General features: G+C 45.7%; 1 protein-coding gene across 1 annotated transcript in view; it reads left to right on the top strand.

The window, feature by feature from the left end:
* Window positions 1-12,392: 12,392 nt before the first annotated feature.
* Window positions 12,393-20,615, top strand: part of csrnp1b (cysteine-serine-rich nuclear protein 1b) — a 32,361-nt gene continuing 24,138 nt past the window's right edge. The window contains exon 1 of the mRNA XM_072468201.1: window positions 12,393-12,975. The gene's annotated coding sequence lies outside the window, so the exon portion shown is untranslated. The remainder of the gene's footprint in view (window positions 12,976-20,615) is intronic.

Genomic DNA, 20,615 nt, shown 5'->3' with positions numbered 1-20,615 from the left:
AACGCTATTCAACGTTAATTTGTCCATTTAATGAGGTCTCACGAGCTTCTCACCACAAATGAAGGCTCGCCAGCAGCCCGCTAACAAGGTTTTAAAAGTATCTTCATTGTCACAAGTATGCTTACATTAACACGGCAATGAAGTTACTGTGAAAAGCCCCTAGTCACCATACTCCGGCGCCTGTTCGGGTACACTGAGGGAGAATTCAGAATGTCAGAGTCACCTAAAATCACTCGGAGGAAACCCACGCAGACACAGGGAGAACGTGCAGACTCCGCACAGTCAATGGCCCAAGCTGTGAAGCCAAAGTGCTAGCCACTGTGCTACCATGTCGCGCTTAAGCTGCACTTGTTCAGCCAACACCAGCCAGCTCGCAACAATGGCGCTGAGGAGCCCAGCCCCCAAATTCGGGGACGCTGACCTGGGGAAGGTTCTAGATGCAGTGGAGGCCAGGAGGGATGTCCTGTTCCCCAGGGGATCCCAGAGGGTGAGCCAATGCTGCCTGGGGTGAAGTGGGAGCAGGTTTCAGCTCGAGCAGTATGACCAGGAGGACTGGCCTGCAGTGCAGGGAGAACGGTGGCACAGTGGTTAGCACTGCCGCTTCTCAGCTCCAGGTTCAATACCGGCCTCGGGTGACTGTGTGGAGTCTGCACGTTCTCCCCGTGTCTGCGTGGGTTTCCTCCGGGTGCTCCGGTTTCCTCCCACAGTCAAAAGATGTGCAGGTTGGGTGGATTGGCTGTGATAAATTGCCCCATTAGATGAGGTTACTGGGATAATAATAATCTTTTATTGTCACAAGTCGGCTTACATTAACACCGCAATGAAGTACTGTGAAAAGCCCCTAGTCGCCACATTCTGGCACCTGCTTGGATATACAGAGGGAGAATTCTGAATTCTCTCAGCCGGTACAGGAATTGAACCCGGGTTGCTGGCCTTGTTCTGCATCACAAACCAGCTGTCTAGCCCACTGAAATAGGGTGGAGGTGCGGGATTAAGTGGGGTGCTCTTTCCAAGGGCCGGTGCAGACTCGATGGGCCGAGTGGCCTCCTTCTGCACTGTAAATTTTATGATTCTATGATTCTAAAGTCAACGATTTACACCGGGCAGCACGAGTGAGCAGACACCAATGCCCCCCACCCCCAAGGGAGCACCGATCCCCAAACTCCCCCATGCTACCACCAGCCCCCCATCCCCCACCCTTCCCCCTCAACCCCCTCTCCCACCACTGTGAACTACGCCTGTGGCTAACGATGTCCTCTTTGTGTCTCCTCAAGAAAAGCTCTCCCATAATCGCCAGGAGAGGGCAACGACCAGTGGAGGGGTGCCAGACATAAGGATCCACACCTCCTTTGAGGAACGGGCCCTGGAGATGATCTGTGTGGCCGAGGATAGATCGGTCAGCCACGCGGAGGCTGGCAGACGCTGCAGAGATGAGGAACCACTGAGCTCCATCCGGAGGACCTGTCAAACGTGAGTATTGATTGTCTTGCTGACTGACTCATCCCTCTCACTGACCACATGTCCATTCTCCTGCAGGTCCTCCAGCCAAGGGAGCCAGCGCATCCCGGGCGGCACCCTCCCCTGACTCCGAGGAGAAAATCCCAGAGGTGAGCTCCGAGGATGATAGGGTGTTCAGAGAGAGGTGTCAGTGTCACTCCAGCAGATCCATAGCCGCTTGGAGGAGTCCCAGAGGCTAGAGGCGCAGGAGATGGTACCGGAAATGAGTGGCACCGAGGCCAACACTGCTAGGATGGTGACCGCAGTGGAAAGCCTTGTGCACGATGTCGGCACCATGAGTGAAGGTGTCCAACGCATTGCGCAGTCAGTGATGGCCATGGCTGAGAGTCTCGGCAGGATGTCTGACTCACTGGGGGATACCACCCAGCACCAGGCCGACCTTGATGAGGTTCTGCGGGACATATCCCGCTAGCAGATGGGAATGGCCGAGGTGCTGCAGAGCATGTCCTAGTCACTGAGGAGCATCGCCGAGGGCATGGACCATGGGGAACCGCCAAGGCTGCAGACCCAGATGATGCAGGGCAGCCAGGGCTTGAACCAGTTGCCCCTCCATCATAAGGTGAACCTGGGGCCCTATGGGCACCAAGCGTGAAGAGAGAGCACTGGGTACCAAACCGGACCCGTTCCATGGAGTGGCAACGATGGCCACCAGATCCCCTGAGTTCCACCCCTCTGATGAGGTTGCATTTCACAGTCAGCACACGGGACAGGATGGCACGGCTGTGCACGTGCTGCCGACAAGTGAGCTGGGGCCCTTAGGCCCCAGAGGACGCCCCCCAGGGGCATCGAAGGCCACGGGACGAGCTAAGCAGCTGGCTGCCTCCATGTCTGATGTGCAAGCTGGGGAGACACCAGGACATAGTGGGTAGCACGGTAGCACAGCGGGTAGCACTTTCGCTTCACAGCACCAGGAACCCAGGTTGAATTCCTGGCTGGGTCACTGTCTGTGCAGTGTTTGCACATTCTCCCCGTGTCTGCGTGAGTATCCTCCAGGTGCTCCGGTTTCCTCCCACTAGTCCCGAAAGACATGATATTAGGTAATTTGAACGTTCTGAATTCTCCCTCTGTGTACCCATTCATAATGAATGGCTTTGATAGGGTGGATGTAGGGAAGTTGTTTCCATTAGCAGGGGAGACTAGGACCCGGGGGCACAGCCTTAGAATAAAAGGGAGTCACTTTAGAACAGAGATGAGGAGAAATTTCTTCAGCCAGAGAGTGGTGGGTCTGTGGAATTCATTGCCACAGAGGGCGGTGGAGGCCGGGACGTTGAGTGTCTTTAAGACAGAAGTTGATAAATTCTTGATTTCTCGAGGAATTAAGGGCTATGGAGAGAGAGCGGGTAAATGGAGTTGAAATCAGCCATGATTGAATGGCGGAGTGGACTCGATGGGCCGAATGGCCTTACTTCCGCTCCTATGTCTTATGGTCTTATGGTACCCGAACAGGCGACGGAATGTGGCGACTCGGGGCTTTTCACAGTAACTTCATTATAAGCCTATTTGTGACAATAAAGATTATTATAGAGCTAGGAGGGCCAAGCACGTCGAGGACCACTGAGGGCACCAGGAGAGGGCGGAGGGGTTGTGGGGGTAGGTAGGGGATGGGGAGAGGTGGTGGGTGTTGGGGGGGGGGGGGGGGGTGTAGGGGGACGGCACCATCGAGAGTGGGGTTTGTTCAGCACATTAAACACCTTTTCGCAAAACCATTATGATGTCTCTGTCACTTCCTTCTGCAATGCCGGCTAACCTCCGGACCCATTGCCCTTCTCTCCAGAACGCCCTCCCATGGCGGCCCAACCCTACGGAGAGTCCCGCACTCCCCACCGAGCACAGGGGCAGCATGCGCAGTGCCCCCGGACTTTTTGCCTGTGAGCAAAGATGGCTACTCGCCTCCTCGACTCCCCACAGAAGCCCTTCCGCCAGGTTCACGTTTTCTTCAAAAGGAGTACTAATCGGTGCCAGCGTGACCACTTGCTGGGGAGACCGCTGAATGACAGGAGGCCTTTGGATATGGGGTGGCTCTCATTACTTGTATGAAAATTGAGCTTAAATGGTATTAATTGGTTTCTTGCCAGGCTACGGCGCGATCCTGATTTCACCTAGTGGAGCAGGCCGGTTGCATTGCAAATTGTTTGGCACCTGGCACGGATCTCATTTTTGGCCTCTCCCGCTACTCACCGGCCTCATTACGCTTGAGCGAGATCGTAGCGAGGCCGGAGAAATGCGCCCATAGAATCCCTACAGTGCAGAAGGAGACTATTCGGCCCGTCAAATCTGGACCAGCCGTTGGAAAGCGTACCCTCCTTAAGCCCACACCTCCACCCTATCCCCGTATCCCAGTAAACCCACCTAACCTTTGTGACACTGAGGGGCAATTTAACATGGTCAATCCACCTAACCTGCACACCTTTGGACTGTGGGAGGAAACCGGAATATCCGGAGGAAACACACGTAGATAAAGGAGGATATCAGCAGGCTGAAGGGCCGAGTCGCAGCTTTTCTTGATCCCATTCTCCTTTAACATTCACACCTGATGTTCCACCAGATTGTGATGGGGCCAGGAACGGGGGTTCAATTCCAGACTTGGGTGACTCTCTGTGTGGAGTTTGTAAGATCTCCCTGTGCCTGCGTGAGTTTCCTCTGGGTGCTCCATTTTCCTCCCACAGTCCAAAGGTGTGCAGATTAGGTGGATTGGCCATGCTAAATTGCTTATTAGTGTCCAGAAATGTGCAGATTGGGTGGATTGACCATGATCCATACGAGGGGCTACAGGGATAGGACGGAGGAGTGGGCCTAAGTAGAGTGCTCTTTCGGAGGGTTGGTGCAGATTCAATAGGCTCAATGGCCTCCTTCGGCACTGTAGGGATTCTGCAGTGATGCTGAGACCAGATCCATACAGCCTTTCTCCAGCCCCGATGAGATCAGATGGGACCTTAATCAAATCTGAACTAAAAACAGGAACTGCTGGAAAAACCCAGAAGGTCTAGCAGCACCTGTGGAGAGAGAAAGAGAGTTAGCTTTTGTGAATCCATAAGATATGTTAACTGTTTCTCCACGGGTGCGGCCAGACCTGCTGAGTTTTTCCAGCATTTTCTGTTTTTAGTTCAAATTTCCAGTTTCTTGTATTTGCTTTTTTGGAAATCAAAATAGGGTCGTCAACTGTACTGAAATGAATTTCTGAAGATTTCAACGCATGACTTGTCCCCACACTCCAGCTATTATTCCGCCAACACAACCATCTCTGTGATGCACTGCCTTTCTATGCCAATCAGAAAGCAAAAAGACTCATTAACCAATTGGTTGTTGCTTGACTATCAGCCAGAGAGTTTGTCTTTTCCCACTTGCAATAATATTATATCTAGTTGAGAGAAATTAAGGAAAATAGCAAATTAATTTTATTTCCCCACATGCCAATGGTTTTTCTCCAGGGTTTCCCACAGCAGTGTCCTGGAGATTGACCTTCAATTCCTGGGGACTTCAGGCCTTCCCTGGACCAGTGGGTATTACTATTGTATCTTTCTAATGAACTATGGGGTGTAGTCCCAAAGGCAAGATGCAGTGGAATTTATGCGCAGGAATTTCATCCTGAATCTATGGGACACAAATATTTTGGTTTTAGAAACAAGGGTACATTCCAATGAAATTTATATTATCAACAGGAAAATAGTCTGTCGAACAATGCTAGTATTGCATTGAACCACTTGGGGGGTTTTCTCCTGAACAACAGCATGTCTTTGATTATAAACAGAAGACACACTTACTTGAACTGTGGCTGACAATTCGCAACCCTTCTTTTAGTCTTTAGGATTTTGCCAGTAACTTGGCCATGCAAAGGAGACAAATTAGGCTTGTGGAAATGAAGAGCTTTTTTTTCAATTGAAAAAAATAAAATCATCCCTTCCAAACACTAATTAAAAAGCCTTGAATATAAAACTCCTCACAAATTTATTGGATTGAATTCACATTAGTATAAATAGTCTTCCCCCAAATCTCCGTTGGCTCTACTGCTGTCCCTAAAGCATTAGCAGAGATGTCAGGCCAGTAATATGATACAGGCTGGCTGGTTAAATGCAGAGTGCTGTACGTGTGCTGGGAGTTTAAATAAAAGGACTTGTGTCATTGGCATACAAAATTCAAATGCAGCCAGAGGGTTCAGTGGCACAGGCCAGTGGGAATGATGGGGCCAGGGCATAGGGATGGGTCAGGTTGAGAGCACAGAGCAGAGAGAGATATGCCAGTTCATACAGGATTACAGCAGCTAGTGCGAATGAGCAAGATAGCAGCAGGCAATACCGAGCAGGATTGGACAGGGCAAAGTGAGCAGAAAGGGTATATATGCCAGTGTGTGTGTGGGGGATGAGCCCAGATTAGAACACGCAGAATGGGGGAAGACCAAGGTGAGCAGGATGGGAGGAGGCAAGAGGGTGTAGAAAGGAAGAAGCCAGAATGAGAAGAATGAGATCTACAAACAAAAGTTCTTTATTATGGTACGTATTTTATTTGTGTCTGTCACATGTCTGCATGGCTGCCGCCTCTACTCTTCAAAAGTCATTACCTTTGATATGTCCAGAGGGTTTCAAAGACACTACAATAATTCACTTTCTTTTCACCTTGTCACCATAATACACAGAATTATTTGATGAAAGATGCTGCGATTTCTTTTACTACACAGAATTTTGACATCTATTCACTTCATGCAAATTTGTGCTTAAGCTGAATTTTCTAGTTCAAAACAGAGTGTGCAGTAAACCATTAATATGGAATATAAGCAATAAAACATTCAGTCCCCACAGCTATTATATCATCCTAATTTATTCAACGTTTCCTGTTTTTTTTAACAGGCTTCAACTTCCTAACCGGGAAACACCTCTCACACAGAAAGTCTTAAACTTTCCTCTCCAGATCCCCCACCCTGTGTTTACAAAAAGTTCCCTTCTGTTTCTCATACAGTTGACTGTATGGGGAAGAAACATTGAATTCTAATCTTAATAACTGAAAAGTGAGGGGAAAAGAATCCCAGTTGATATGCCCTCAGTTCCTCCATTTGTGAATCGACTGAATGTGCAAATGAGCTAATAAAACAGGAATTTCCTCAGTTTGTTCCCTGACCATTGTTGAGTTAGTCCATCTCAACTGGGCCAGTGATAGGGACTGTGTTGCTCTCAATGTCGAGGATGAAGTTCTTCCCCCTTCTGATCATTGTCCAGTGACCCTAGTTCAAAAGTGCATGGATGAGAGTCTTCATGGCCAAATAGTGACACTCATCAATGCAGGACAAACTTGAGGCAAAGCTCAGTCCAAGATTTGAGCCTGCAATGTTTTTTAAAATAAATTTAGAGTAGCCACTGCACCACATGCCGCCCGAAGAAGGGCAAAGGAGCAGGATGTCTGACTCACTGGGGGATGCCACACAGTGCTAAATCTGGGCAGCACGGTGGTGCAGTGGTTAGCACTGCTGCCTCACGGTGCCGAGGTCCCAGATTCGATCCCAGCTCTGGGTCACTGCCCGTGTGGAGTTTGCACATTCTCCCCATGCTTGCCCCCACAACCCAAAGATGTGCAGGCTAGATGGATTGGCCATGCTAAATTGCCCCTTCATTGGTAAAAATGAATTGGATACTTTAAATTTATTTTAAAAAAACAACATCAATAAAGAATATTTCTATTTGTGACCCCTTATTGTGTACAAATGAGCTGCTGCACTTCCTACATAACAATGGTGACACCTCAAAAGCACTTTGCGGCTCCATTTCATTTTATGGCTTCCTGAGGTTCAGGAAATTCAATGTAGAAATGCAAGGTTTTCCCCCCCCCATGGACTTAAGGGTACAGATTCCAGGAGGCGAAGTGTCCGATATGTATAAGACTCCCATATCTGCATAATTAACTGGTGATGGCCTCTGTATCAAGAATGAACAACAGCTGTTGCTATGCATGTCCAATTCCCTTCTGCTGTTACATTTTCTACAGGATATACAAGGGATTCTGACACTGGTTAATAAAGAAAGCAGAAGCAATGGTGGCAGAAATATAGGATCTTTCTTATTGGTGGGTATTTAGCCTGAGCGTGTACTACTACAGATTATTCAACTGGAAAATATTTGCCTACTATTTTTATGTACAGAAAACTGGTTCAATCAGTCAATAGACTTGCATTATTCTAAAAGAGGAAGACTTATGTTTATATAATGCCTTCCATGATCTCAGGGTATCTCAAAGTGCATTACATCCAATGAAATGCCTTGCATCTACTTTGCCATTCAATAAAATCTTTGACCTCAACTCTATACAACCTTGTCTGATTTCCAATACCCTTAATCCCTTAAGTCTAAAAGTCTATCGACCTCAAATTTGAATATACTTAACTGAATACCCACAGCCCCCTGGTGTATGTAGAGAACTCTTAAGGATTCACAATCCCCTGAGAGAATAAATTTCTCCTCATCACAGTCCTACAGGGGCTGGTTTAGCACAGTGGGCAAAACAGCTGGCTTGTAATGCAGAATAAGGCCAGCAGCACGGGTCCAATTCCCGTACCGGCCCCCTTGAACAGGCGCCGGAATGTGGCGAATAGGGGCTTTTCACAGTAACTTCATTGAAGCCTACTTGTGACAATAAGTTATAATAATTAAATGGCCAAGTCAATATCCTGAGTTAACATCCTAGCCAGAGGAAACAACCTCTCAGCTTCTAAGCGGTCAAGCCCTCTCAGAATCTCACCTATTTTGATGTGACCACCTCTCATTCTTCTAAACTCAATAGAAGGTCAATTTCTACTCAGCCTCTCCTCACTGAGAAACTCTCTCATCCCAGAAATCAATCTTCATTGTGCCCTCTCTAAGGCAAGTTTACCCTTTGGTTCAGAGCTTAAAACTATACACAGCACTCCAGGAGTGTTCTCAGCAAAGGCGGTAAAATTGCAGCCAGACTTTATTACTCTTATTCTCCAACCCATTGCATAAAGGCCAGCTGCTTGTGTATCTGAGTGTTAATTCTCCATATCTTATGTGCAAAGACATCCAATCTCTTTGAACATCAACATTTAATACTTCCTGCCAATAACCTGGTACTTCCCCACATTATACTCCCCAAAATCACCACACTACGGCACCTGTTTAGATACACTGAGGGAGAATTCAGAATGTCCAATTCACCTAACAAGCACGTCGTTCGGGACTTGTGGGAGAAAACCGAAGGAAACCCACGCTGACACGGGGAACTCCGCACGGACAGTGACCCAAGCCGCCAGGAATCAAATCCGGTCATCTGGTCACCTCTTTGAAAAATGTAATCAAGTTCGTCAGACATGACCTCTCATTACGGTAGAATGCTGGGATGTAGATTGATTTGTTCTTAATCTAGGATAAAAGTTCGGTACAACATCGTGGGCCGAAGGGCCTGTTCTGTGCTGTATATTCTATGTTCTACACATGCTACCTTCTTGCCACTTACCTAACCTCTATTGGCCAAAACACCAGAAGACCCTCTCTTCCTTTACGTTCACCGAAGAGGGATGGCAGTTTAACATCTCTTCTTCAAGGTGGAACCTCAATCAGTGCAGATCTGCCTCAGTACGGCACAGAAAATGTACCACGATGATTTGCTCAAGTCTCTGCAGTGAGACTTGAATCCATAATCTATTGACTGAAAGGCAGTACTACTACTAATAATCTTTATTGTCACAAGTAGGCTTACATTGACACTGCAATGAAGTTACTGTGAAAAGCCCCTGATCGTCACATTCCGGCGCCTGTTCGGATACACAGAGGGAGAATTCAGAATGTCCAATTCACCTAACTACCAACTGATGTGCTGAACATTTGCAGAGTCATCAAGGAAGATAAGACCAGTAGCAGATCAGGATACGCAGCAGCTCAAGTCCCCTTTCCATCAGTTGTACAATGTGGTTTAAGTATTTCTGAAAAAAAGAGACATGCTGTTGAAGCTTTTTGTTTTGCACTGCTCAGGACAGATTTGCAAGAATACCAATTATAAAAAGAACAACAATTTATACTGCATGAGAGTGCTGATTGGTTGACAAGTGGACTCTGATTGGTAGCGGCCTCGCCAAGGAGAATGCGCCAGGGAACAGTTAACTGACAAGATTTTGTTTAAATTCAAACTAGGCAAGTCAACTCTGATTGGTTAAGGCTTTGCCATGGTGCATGAAGCAGGCGATGACTGTCCCCCAAGTCTCTATCCACTCATTGTGCCTTGTTCAGTTAAACAGATGCTTGGGGACAGCCATTCCATACCAATTACTACTGATCCATCACCACTGTGCGCATTGTCTCACACTGGTGTCCAATCCCACCATGCCTCAAATTTAAAATTGTTATCCTTGTACTTAAATCATACGTGGCTGGACCCAATCCTTTCTGTGTGACTATCTCCCACCTTGCATGAATACGATGTTCCTCCAACTCTGGTCTCTTGTGTATTCCCTGCTCTCTTCGCCCACCATTAGCGACCATGTCTTCGCTAAGTAAGTAGTACACACTTCTCTGATACTTTTGGCTCAGTGTTGCTTCTTGATGATCTCAACAATAAAGACCCTATCTGGGTGCAAATCATTGTTTTGTTTTGTTTTGTGTTGTTAATCACAGCAGACAACAGTAGGTTGGAGTTAGTGCAAATATAAGTGTCCACTGCTACTTTTTGGAAGGCAATGGGCGGGATTCTCCCATTCGGCAGCAGAGTGTCCACGCCGCTGGGAGTACCGATTCTGGTCCCTACAGGGAGCCAGCATGGCGCTGGTGCAGTTCACGCCACTTCAGCCTCCCATCCCCGCGCAAACTGGGCGCCGCGGGATCCGCGCATGCGCAGTGGCGCTAGCGCCAACCCATGCATACACAGTGGCCTCCTTCAACGCGCCGACCCCGATGCAACATGGCACGGGAGTTCAGGGGCCGGCGCGGAAGAAAATAGGCCCGGGGAGCGAGAGGCCGTCCCGCCGATCGGTGGGCCCCGATCGTGGGCCAGGCCCCATCGGAGGCCCCCCCCTCCCTGGGGTCGGAGCCCCCCTCTACCCCCATAGGACAGCCTCCGACCCTGCGTGCAGAGTTCCCCGCCGGCTGCGACCAGGTGTGGCCGGCGCCGGCGGGACTCTGCCTTTTTAGAGCGGCTGCTCGGCCCATCCCGGGCCGAGAACCGGCTGCATACAGCGATCCGCGACCGGCGCCACGCCAAACGCGCTGGCGCCAGAGAATCGCGTGCCGCCGTCAGGGCGGCGTGGCTCGGTTGCGGGGATTCTCCGGCCCGGCCCCAGGCTGGGAGAATCCCGCCCAATGTCTTTGAGAGAAGAAGACTGGGCCAAGTGCTAGAATGTGGGATTACTAGTGTAGATTTAGCACAGTTTTGTCAGTGCAGACTCAATGTGCCAAAGGCCTCTTCAGTACAGTATGACTCTATGACTCTAAAAGAGCCAGTTTCCTATGGTTGCAATTGGATTGCGAACAGTCCTTGAGGCACATGTTTATTAATGTTCTGAAAATAGCATTTTTTGGATAGCCTTTGGGTTATTATACGTAAAATTCCAATACTCAAGCAAATGCATCAAAAGGGTTGATGAGGAGAACTTATTTCATGCAATGAGTTGTTATTGTCTGAAATGGGCTACCTGGGTGGTGGATGTAGATTCAGCTGTAACTTTCAAAAGGAATACAAACATGAAAAGTAAGTATTTGGCTGGGCCAAAACTCTGGAAACTCTTTGCTCGACAGCAATGTAGGAGCATGCCCACTGCAACAGCTGCAGTGGGTTGAGAAGAAATCTGAACACCATCTTCCCTCGGGTAACTCGAGATGCCCAGAGAAGCACTGTGGACCGAATGCACAACTCCCATTCATAGAATTTACAGTGCAGAAGGAGGCTATTCGGCCCATCGAGTCTGCACCGGCCCTTAGAAAGAGCACCCTACTTAAACCCACATCTCCACCCTATCCCCATAACCCCACTCCTAACCTTTTGGACACTAGCAGGAAATTTAGCATGGCCAATCCACCTAACCTACACTTCTTTGTACTTTGGGAGGAAATCCACACAGACACAGGGAGAAAGTGCAAACTCCACACAGTCACCCGAGGCCAGAATTGAACCCGGGTCCCTGGAGCTGTGAGGCAGCATTACTAACCAATACGCGACCCCACTGCTCTTTTTTGGGCTGTAAGATTCTATAATTCATACAACGCATTCTTCCGTGCAGAGGCTTTTGGAACTTGTGGAAATTCGCAAATGCCCCCATTGACATTATTGGAAAAAGTGAGCTTGGGCCATAAGGGTAAAACTCTCTGCACCACTGAGTTCGACAAACAGTGCATGGGAAAGCTGTTCCAGATCTGTTCAGCATTTTGAGAGTGTGAAAAATCATCACATTTCCTCAAGTATGAACAAGTGGAGAGAAAAACCTCTTTTCCCCGCGTACTGGTGATGTCAGAGGAGACACACACACGAGAATCCGTGCCTCTTTTTTTTTGGATCTTAGCCAAATCCTGACAAGCTATTGGTTGCATTAGTCTAATAAAGGCTGAGGTTAAAAAAAAAACAGACAGGCTGCAGAGACTTTAATCTGACCTTTAGTGCCAACAGCCTGTTCTCATAATGTTTTGTGTAAGGGGGAGGAGGGAAAGAGAAATGAAGGGCTTTGCACAACCATAGGGCACGCATCTCACCACACAACTTTAAAAAACATTTGAAGTAATATTTGAATTTTAGTGTTACACTTCATTTCACCTGACAATTTGGTTGGTAGATTACCTGAACAATCTTGATTTTGAGGGGGGGGGGGGAGAGAGAGAGGGTGTGTTGCACAATAATAAATGCAACATTAAAAGAAATGTATGACTTGGTTAGAGAGGAGGAGGAGGAGGGAGGGGAAGGTTTTCGGGAAACAGGAAGCAGTGGGTTGGAGCTTGTCAGAGTGTGCGTCAGCTTCACGGCAAGTCTTTTTTTTCCGCTGGGTGGCGAGAGAAAGGAGAGCGAGCCCGGCAGGGAGGAGGAACTGAGTCACTGGGAGCCAGTCACTGGCGGGCGAAGCTCAAGCTGCAGCTCCCGTCCCCTCCAGTCCGCTCGGAGCCAGAGGAGTAGCAGCAGCTCGGCCGCTCCCTGTCATCCGCCCCTCGGCAGCAACTCCGCTGTAACCTTCCTCTCTTCTTACACCCCCAACCCCGGCAGCGACCGGCAGCTGGAGCCGCCCGCTCCTCAGCAGCCAGTGGCTACCACCCCCCCCCCCCCCCCCCCCCCCAATTCCTGTGAAGGTTCAGGGACCAACAGCTCACTCCTCCAGTAACCCTTGTCTGTCTTAACATGAGAACATAAAACCTGCCACCTTTTTAAAAAAAAAAAAAAATTAATTCGACTCTCGATCTATTTTATTTTAAATTATTTTTCAAGAAGTCTCCGTCCTCCAATTTTCCTTCAAATTAATGGTGATTATCAAACCTTGGGAATTCTCAAGAGGTAAGTTTTTTTTTTCTCTTCCCCCTCTCCTTATGTTATAAGATTTCATAGAATTTCTGGTATGCAGTCTGCCTGCCGGAGTTAGATAGTCAACTTGGATGGTATGTATAGCACTACATGTCAGAGGGTGTTAGTGTTGCTTTAATGTGAAGTAGCTGTGGAATGAATGTATATTTATATATTTTAAATATCTGCATAAAATATATATATTTATTTGTGTCTGGTCAAGACTGAATGCAATTTTGTCCTTGTTCCAAAAAAGTGCTTATTCAGTAGGTTCAGACTGTTCCTGCGAGTTGCTAGACAGAAAAAATATGTTGCCTTAGTAACCTGGAGTAGTAGGATGTCTGAGTTTATGCTGAGTGGAACTACTGCATTGTGTAGCCGAATAAAATACACATATATATCTACTCGTTATGAGCAGATTCGTTTTACACACAACAGATTTTACAGACTCATTGGGCAGATTTAATTTTCCTTTCATTGAAAAGATCTGTTACTTTAACTGAATACTTTGTCTCATACAGTATACATTTCCATTTTGGAATTTGTGCTCTGATTAAAAACACAATTTTAACTTGCTGTATATTTTGGAGGAACAAACTGAAGGGTTAGATCATACTATCCATATTGGTGCAAATGTAGTAAATCTCAGGAGTGCATGTAGTTCTTGTAAATCCAAATATGCCATAACGAGTCGTCTTGGTGCTTCAGAGAATTTCCAGCAAACATTGATCTTCTGGCTTTTGATGAAGCACTCCTGTACTCTGATCATTTTAAGAAGTAATATCTTTACAGACATGTTTTTGATTGTGCAAGTTCTTTTTGTTTTATCTGCCTGTATAATGTAGAGGTATTTGAAAGGTTGACTTCAAAGGAGCTTAATTAAGCCGCCTCAGTCAACAGTGATGGGAGATAATGATCAGTCTTGAAGAGGCTAAGTTCCATGCTGTGTCTGCTCTTATAACTGAATCAGTTCCACTGTGCAAATTAACAAATCACTGTGAATTTTTCCCTCTTGTGTTCTCTGCAGCAGGTTGGCTGATTTGTTCTTTAGGAATGCTATGCACATTTTTAAAACATGGTATTGCCAACTCCTTAATCCACATCCTTTTCCCATTCTGTCTCAATTCCATTTTATCGTCTACATTTTTTCTTTTTGAGATGATTTGTACAGGTGGGAGGTTTTATTGTGAAGCATAATTTTCAGCAAGATTCTGCACTAGTTTTTTAAAAAAAGAAAAAAAATCCCCAATCTCTCTCTTTCTCTCTCCCCCCCCCCCCCCCCCCCCCAAAAAAAAAATTTGGTGATTGAATTAATCAAGGGTCAAATCCAGAATGGGACCAGAAGAGAGTGTGAGCTGGATGCGGCCTAGTGTCTTAAATAAAATAGTTTGGGAGTTTCTTGCACCCTGTAATTTTCAAGCTAGGACTAATCCTTTCATTGTGAAAATAACATAACAGTCTTAAATGTGCAAGGGCCTTGCCAAAAAGTTAGTAAATCTTTGCTTGGATTAAACAAAATTGCTGAAAATTCATGTTGCTTGTGGTTTGAGATTCTGGGGAATGCAAATTTAAAGGCTTCCAAGAATTTCAATTCTCCCAAATCTCCTTTCAGGGCATTTCTTTAGATCAGAATAAATATTTTAGCTGTGAGTTTCGATTCAAATGTTTTTCTGCTGTACTTTGTAAAGCAATGGATGTTGGTTTCCTTGTTTTCTATTACAATTATCGCATGTCCAGTTAAAGACCTGTTGAAGGCCTAATGGAGATTCCCATTGGCAGCAATTTTGGGGGCCCATGGGGGGGGGGGGCACTGGAATTATGCTACAACTTTCCTTAAGAGCTTCATCCCATCTTGCCCACTAACATCTTAACTCTCCAGACTTCCCCCTCAAAACATTTCTGCCCCTTCTATATTTCTTTTCAAGACCCTCCTTAAAACCAACTTCTTCATCTAAACTTTTAGACACCCTCCTTTAACCCGGCAATTTTTTTTTTGTGTCTCTTTCCTCGTGCCCTTTGAAGCACCTGGAGTTTTCTCATATTCAAGTTACTGGAGTTTTTGCCATCCTCTGTTGTGACATGCCATCAGTTACATCTCACCAATGTGGGAGGCTGATGCACATTTATCAAGACTGACTTCAGAAGCAGCCCGTTCTAAATATAGTAAGATAAGAGCTGGGAAAGTATTTGCCTTTAAACTTAGGGTGGTGTGGAGCTCACGATAGCTTGTAAGATGTGTTTGTGGCACCTTGTGAGGAACAGCTGTAATTACAGTTTGGCCTGACTAAATAATTAATCAGCAGTAGAGCATGATAGTTATTAATCCCAGGAGTACTGTTCAATCTGTTTCAGTAGAAATACTGTTCATTCTTCAACCACCCTCCCACCCCTATTCTTTTCCTCCACCCAGAGGGCTTCCTCACTAATCCAACCCCCTCCTATGTTCTACCCTTTCCATTTAACAATTTTCTTTTGCAAATTGCTTCTATATATTCTAAATTTGCCAATTTTCTTCTCTCTTTCCTCCCCCCCCCCCCCCTGTTTGGCACACACAGCTAGAGGGAGGAGGTGAGAAAGGAACTGAAGTCTTGTGCTGGTTGGTTCAGAGCCAGCTCCCTTAACAAGAGAGTCATTTTGTTGTGCAGTAGAAGTGAAAATGTGCAGTTTTTTTGGCAGAGATGGAAGGGAAGAAATCTGCTGACCGTAACAATAGGAGGTGCAACATAAAGTTTCCTTTAATTGGCTTTCACATTCTCTTCTGTTACTAAATGTGTCAGTTTCTGAAAGGGATAGTGGCCTGCAGATGAGTTACTGGCTATTTATTGAGGATCTTTTGTACATTTTCATTTTCAGAAGGTTGCTGTATGACATTGTAGCTTAACGATGTGTAACTTGTTACCATTTTCACATCTTGGCCACTTCTTTGTGACTTAGTACAGGGAGTAAATGGGAACAGAGGTTTCAAAAAAATCGATGCCAAGTTAAAGGAGGAGATATTCGGTTCACCAGAATGATCCCTGGAATGAACAGCTTGTCTTATGGGGAACAGTTCCGGACTCTGGGTCGGTACTCGTTGGAGTTTAGAAGGATGAGGGGGGGATCTTTTTGAAACTTGCAGGATACTGCGAGGCATGGATGGAGTGGACGTGGAGAGGATGTTTCCACGAGTAGGAAAAACTGGAACCAGAGGACACCATCTCAGATTAAAGGGATGATCCTTTAAAACAGAGATGAGGAGGAATTTCTTCAGCCAGAGGGTGGTGAATCTGTGGAACTCTTTGCTGCAGAAGGCTGTGGAGGCCAAATCACTGGGTGTCTTTAAGACAGAGATAGATGGGTTCTTGATTAATAAGGGAATCGGGTTATGGGGAAAAGGCAGGAGAATGGGGATGAAGTATCAGCCATGATTGAATGGTGGAGCAGAATGGGGATGAGAAAAGTGGGGATGAGAAAAAAGCCATGATTGAATGGCGGAGCAGACTCGATGGGCCGAGTGGCCTAATCCTGCTCCTATGTCTTATGGTCTTGCATGTCGGGTATTGTGGTGCAGTGGTTAAATTACAGGACTAGTAATGCAAGGAAAGTGATTCAAATTCCATAATTCAATATCTTTTTAAAAAAAATTAGAAATAAAGAAAAATCTGCTATTAGTAAAAGTGGTCGTGAAAAGCTGTCTTGTAAAAGTGAACTGGTTCGCTCATGTTTTTTTGGGAAAGGAACTTGGTGTCCTTTCTCAGTTTTTTTGCCTATATATGACTCCCATCCCATAATGTGAACGATTACTAACTGCCCTCGGAGATGAACAGTGAATGACAGCCTTGTCGGTGGCACCAGCATCCTGCAAATGAGTGAAAGTTATTTGCCTGTGTGGATGTCAGGTTTTTAGGATATCTTTTGAGACCCGATAAAACGTTGTGTGAAGCAGGTACGTGGGAGTGCTTCCTTTCCTTTCGTTGGACCATGATGCTGTAAGTTGCTTTTGGAAGGACTGTTGCCCCCTTGAAATGCCAAGATTCAGCTAAAGAGCTCCACCAAGGTTGGGGCAAACCAGGAATTTGCTTTTTTTTTTTCTTTTCTAAAGGCCAATCCACCTACCCTGCTCATCTTTGGGTTGTGGGGATGAGACCCACGCAGACACTGGGATAATGTGCAAACTCCACATGGGCAGACCCAAGGCCGGAATTGAACCCAGGTTCTCGGCACAGTGAGGCAGCAGTGCCAACGACTGCCGCTCCTGTGCTTTTTTTCTTAATTAATTCTTGGGATGTGGGAATCCCAAGGCCAGGATTTGTTGTCCATCCCCAATTGTGCTTGAACTGAGTGGCATTTCACGCCATTTCAGAGAGCAGTCGAGAATCAACCATGTTACTGTGGATCTGGAGTCGCATGTAGGCCGGACCATGTAATGATGGCAGATTTCCTTCCCTAAAGGACATTCGTGAATCCAATGGCTTTTCTGACAATTGATAAGTCTCATGATCATGATTAGAGGCTAGCTTTATAAAGCAGGTTTATTAATTGAATTTAAATTCCACCAGCTGCCTTGGTGGGACTTGAGCCCATAGCTTGGGTATATGGATTACTAGACCACTGGCATTACCACCACAGCAATATCTATCTCTTTCCTCTTTCCCCCCCCCCCCCCCCCCAATCCAAAATAAAAGATGCATAATTTTCTGCATGCACAGTTATCATTTTACTTTACTGCATTTTTACATTCACTGGTGCACTGAACTCAACATTAGCAGCAGCATATAAAGCTTTTCTGCTTCTGCATCATTTAAATCCCTCCCCCCATGTGAAGTCAACAAATCTTTTCTCGTACCAGATAACTTTGGACAGCAAAGGGTCGCTACCAGAGTGGACTTGCTCTGGCTTATGAAAGTGCGATTAGATGGAAAATGGCCAACATCCATGAGAATGTTCAATAATTGCCTCGTTTGTGCCTCAAACCTCCCAAGAATTCCTCTTAGGTTAGCGAACAGGAGCAGGAATCCTAACTTAATTCTACCCCCCCCTCCCCCTCCTTTTTGCCGAAGTGCTGGGGTGCTAGACCGACTTGTACAAGGCCTATTCTGCTCCGTATTACCCAATTGAGATGAACAGATTCAATACAGACCACATCTAAGTCCTTCCTGCCCCGTATAGCTCAGCAGTGCATAGAGCCATTCGGAGAATTCTAATATTTTTTAATTGTGATGAGGCACTTGTATTGTGCATCATTTGTAGTTTTATTAAAACCACAGTAAATTTCCCAACCACTTCAGGTTTATGGTTCTGTAAATGGGTTTACAGTAATAGTATTGCCCTTGGCATGCTGTGTTTGCAGGCTGCTGTGCTCCTTCCATTGTTTTTTTTTTAATGAAAAATGCGTGCTAGGTGCTTTAACGGCAGATGATTTATGAAGCTATTTGAAGGTGGTAAACTATAAAATTAATCATCAGGCATATGGATTTTTTTCAAGTGTTTCTTTTTCTACCATGTTTTTAAAAAAAAAAACAGGTTGGCATTTGTTTTTAAATGTTCTAATGCAGGTGCATGATGTGTATAAACTATCTTTTGACCGATTGGAGACCCAACAGAATGCATCAATGGCTGGGAATGAACTTCCCTGTGCAAATAAAAACAGGTTTAACTACTTCTACAGCCACACCTCTCAAAGTGTTTTACCTTTGCAGTTGACAGAAACTTTGTTTTCATAAGAGTGGAGTTATATTCCCCTACTTCTTTTTTTTTCTTCTCACTCAACTCTTGATTGGGAATACTGCAAAAACCCATTTTCTTGGGATGATATTGCAGTTCTCAGATTTTAATTGGCTGACCATGATACTGTAGCCTTGTTGCATTAACCCAGCTTTGTGTTTAGCAGACCATGTGGCGTTCCAGTGTAGATGTCAGCTTGCAAGTCTGTGAAACACCATGACTTGCTATCAGGGCACTTTGTGTTTACGTGTGCATTTGACAGCTGGGGAATGTGGTTTTTGTGTTATAAAGAAGTTTCTACCCTGATACTTGCGCACAAATCATGAAATAAGGATGGCTATGGATAACAATGACTTGTGTTTTAATAGTGTTTTGACATAGTGAAACATCAATTCTTTGTACTGATGTCTCTTCCTTTGGCTTGGTGTCACCTTTTGGCTAGCTACACTCCTGTAAAAACATCTTGGGCTATTTTACTACATTAGAGATGATACATAAATGCAAGTTGTTGTTACCTTGTTACTCACTCTTCCCCCTTCAGCAGGACCCCGCCCTCCCTGACAAATACATATTTTGACGTAAGAGAGTAAAACTAAGCTGGAAAATGGGATTAGAAGACTTGGGTGGTTGATGGTCATCGCAGTCACGATGGGCCCAAGAACCTCTTTCCGTGTTGTAAAACTCTTGACTCTATGATTGTTAAGTCTGGTAGAAGGAGAGAAAATGTTCATCTGCACATCTAGATATCACTACTATGAGAGCAAAGCATTTCACCTGCCGGGTGACAGAGATGGGAAAGAAGCTTAAATTGGCATAAGTCAGTGACTCTTGTACAGGTTGACCTTCCAGCCAGCTGGCTCTGATGAATGGTAACTGAGGAAAGTGCCAAGGCAAGTAAGGAGGGGAGGAGAAAAGAGAGATGCAAAAGTAAACCAAAAGACTTTGCTTAATACCATGCTCATTTGGGGTGTGGGTGAGAGTGGGAGTGGATGAGTGTACTGTTAACTAACCTGATTTAACACGCACAACATGAAATATGAACTTCCCAAATGTTTTGTACTGGGGCTCATTTTAGATACTTTACTGAAACAGAAGTAATTTTACTGGAGACATGCTCTACTGCAAATCAGGAAATTATTACAAATCAATGTTGAGGCTAAACCAGGCGGGAGCTTCCTGGAGGTGAACGGTGTCTCCGGTATTCGATGGAAGCAAGGAGTATTTCACCTGAAGAGGTGTAAGGAAATCTACTATGACAATAATGAAAGATGACTTTCTACTTCAATGTTAATTTTAACAATCTTGTTGCAAACAAGTTTTTTATTCCCTGGTGATGAGTGACAGCAGAGAACAATTCTTAACTAGGGCTGTTATAAAGTGCTTTGACCAGAATGCTGCTTGGTTGATTGGATCTGAGTGATTGGGAGGGAGGGGTTCTCATTTTGCTATTTCACCATGCACGAGGCAAGTCCTTTTTCGAGAGTTGAGGCAGGATCGTTTGTAATGCACTGAGCATGTTGTCGGGTTCCACATGGTTTGGAATGTGTTTTCGAGTTCAGACTACTTCAAGCACTGTATCAATGTCATCCAGAACCCAAAAGTGTATTACTGCACTGTCACTCCTCCACCTTAATTTTCCTTTACGTCCTTTGTTCTTTTTCTACCCTAAACCACTTTCTTTTCAAGCTATTGGGGTATGATCCACATGCATTCAGATGATGTGCTGCGAGGCTGTTTGTGTGTTGAATAGTTGGTTCCTTGGGGTACTTACGGTTCTTATGGGAGCTTTCTTTTTGAGCTTATTGCTGGGCCTTCTGGTACAATGTTGCACATTCTGGTGTACTATCCTGCAAAGGTCATTCGAATGGGGGGATCCTGAATTTTTATTTCTTTGAACTCTGACGCATCTCCTCCACCTCTTTCCCCAAGGT

Source organism: Scyliorhinus torazame, chromosome 11 (assembly GCF_047496885.1).
Source record: "Scyliorhinus torazame isolate Kashiwa2021f chromosome 11, sScyTor2.1, whole genome shotgun sequence".
NCBI lineage: Eukaryota > Metazoa > Chordata > Chondrichthyes > Carcharhiniformes > Scyliorhinidae > Scyliorhinus > Scyliorhinus torazame.
This window is presented reverse-complemented; position numbering and strand designations above follow the sequence as displayed.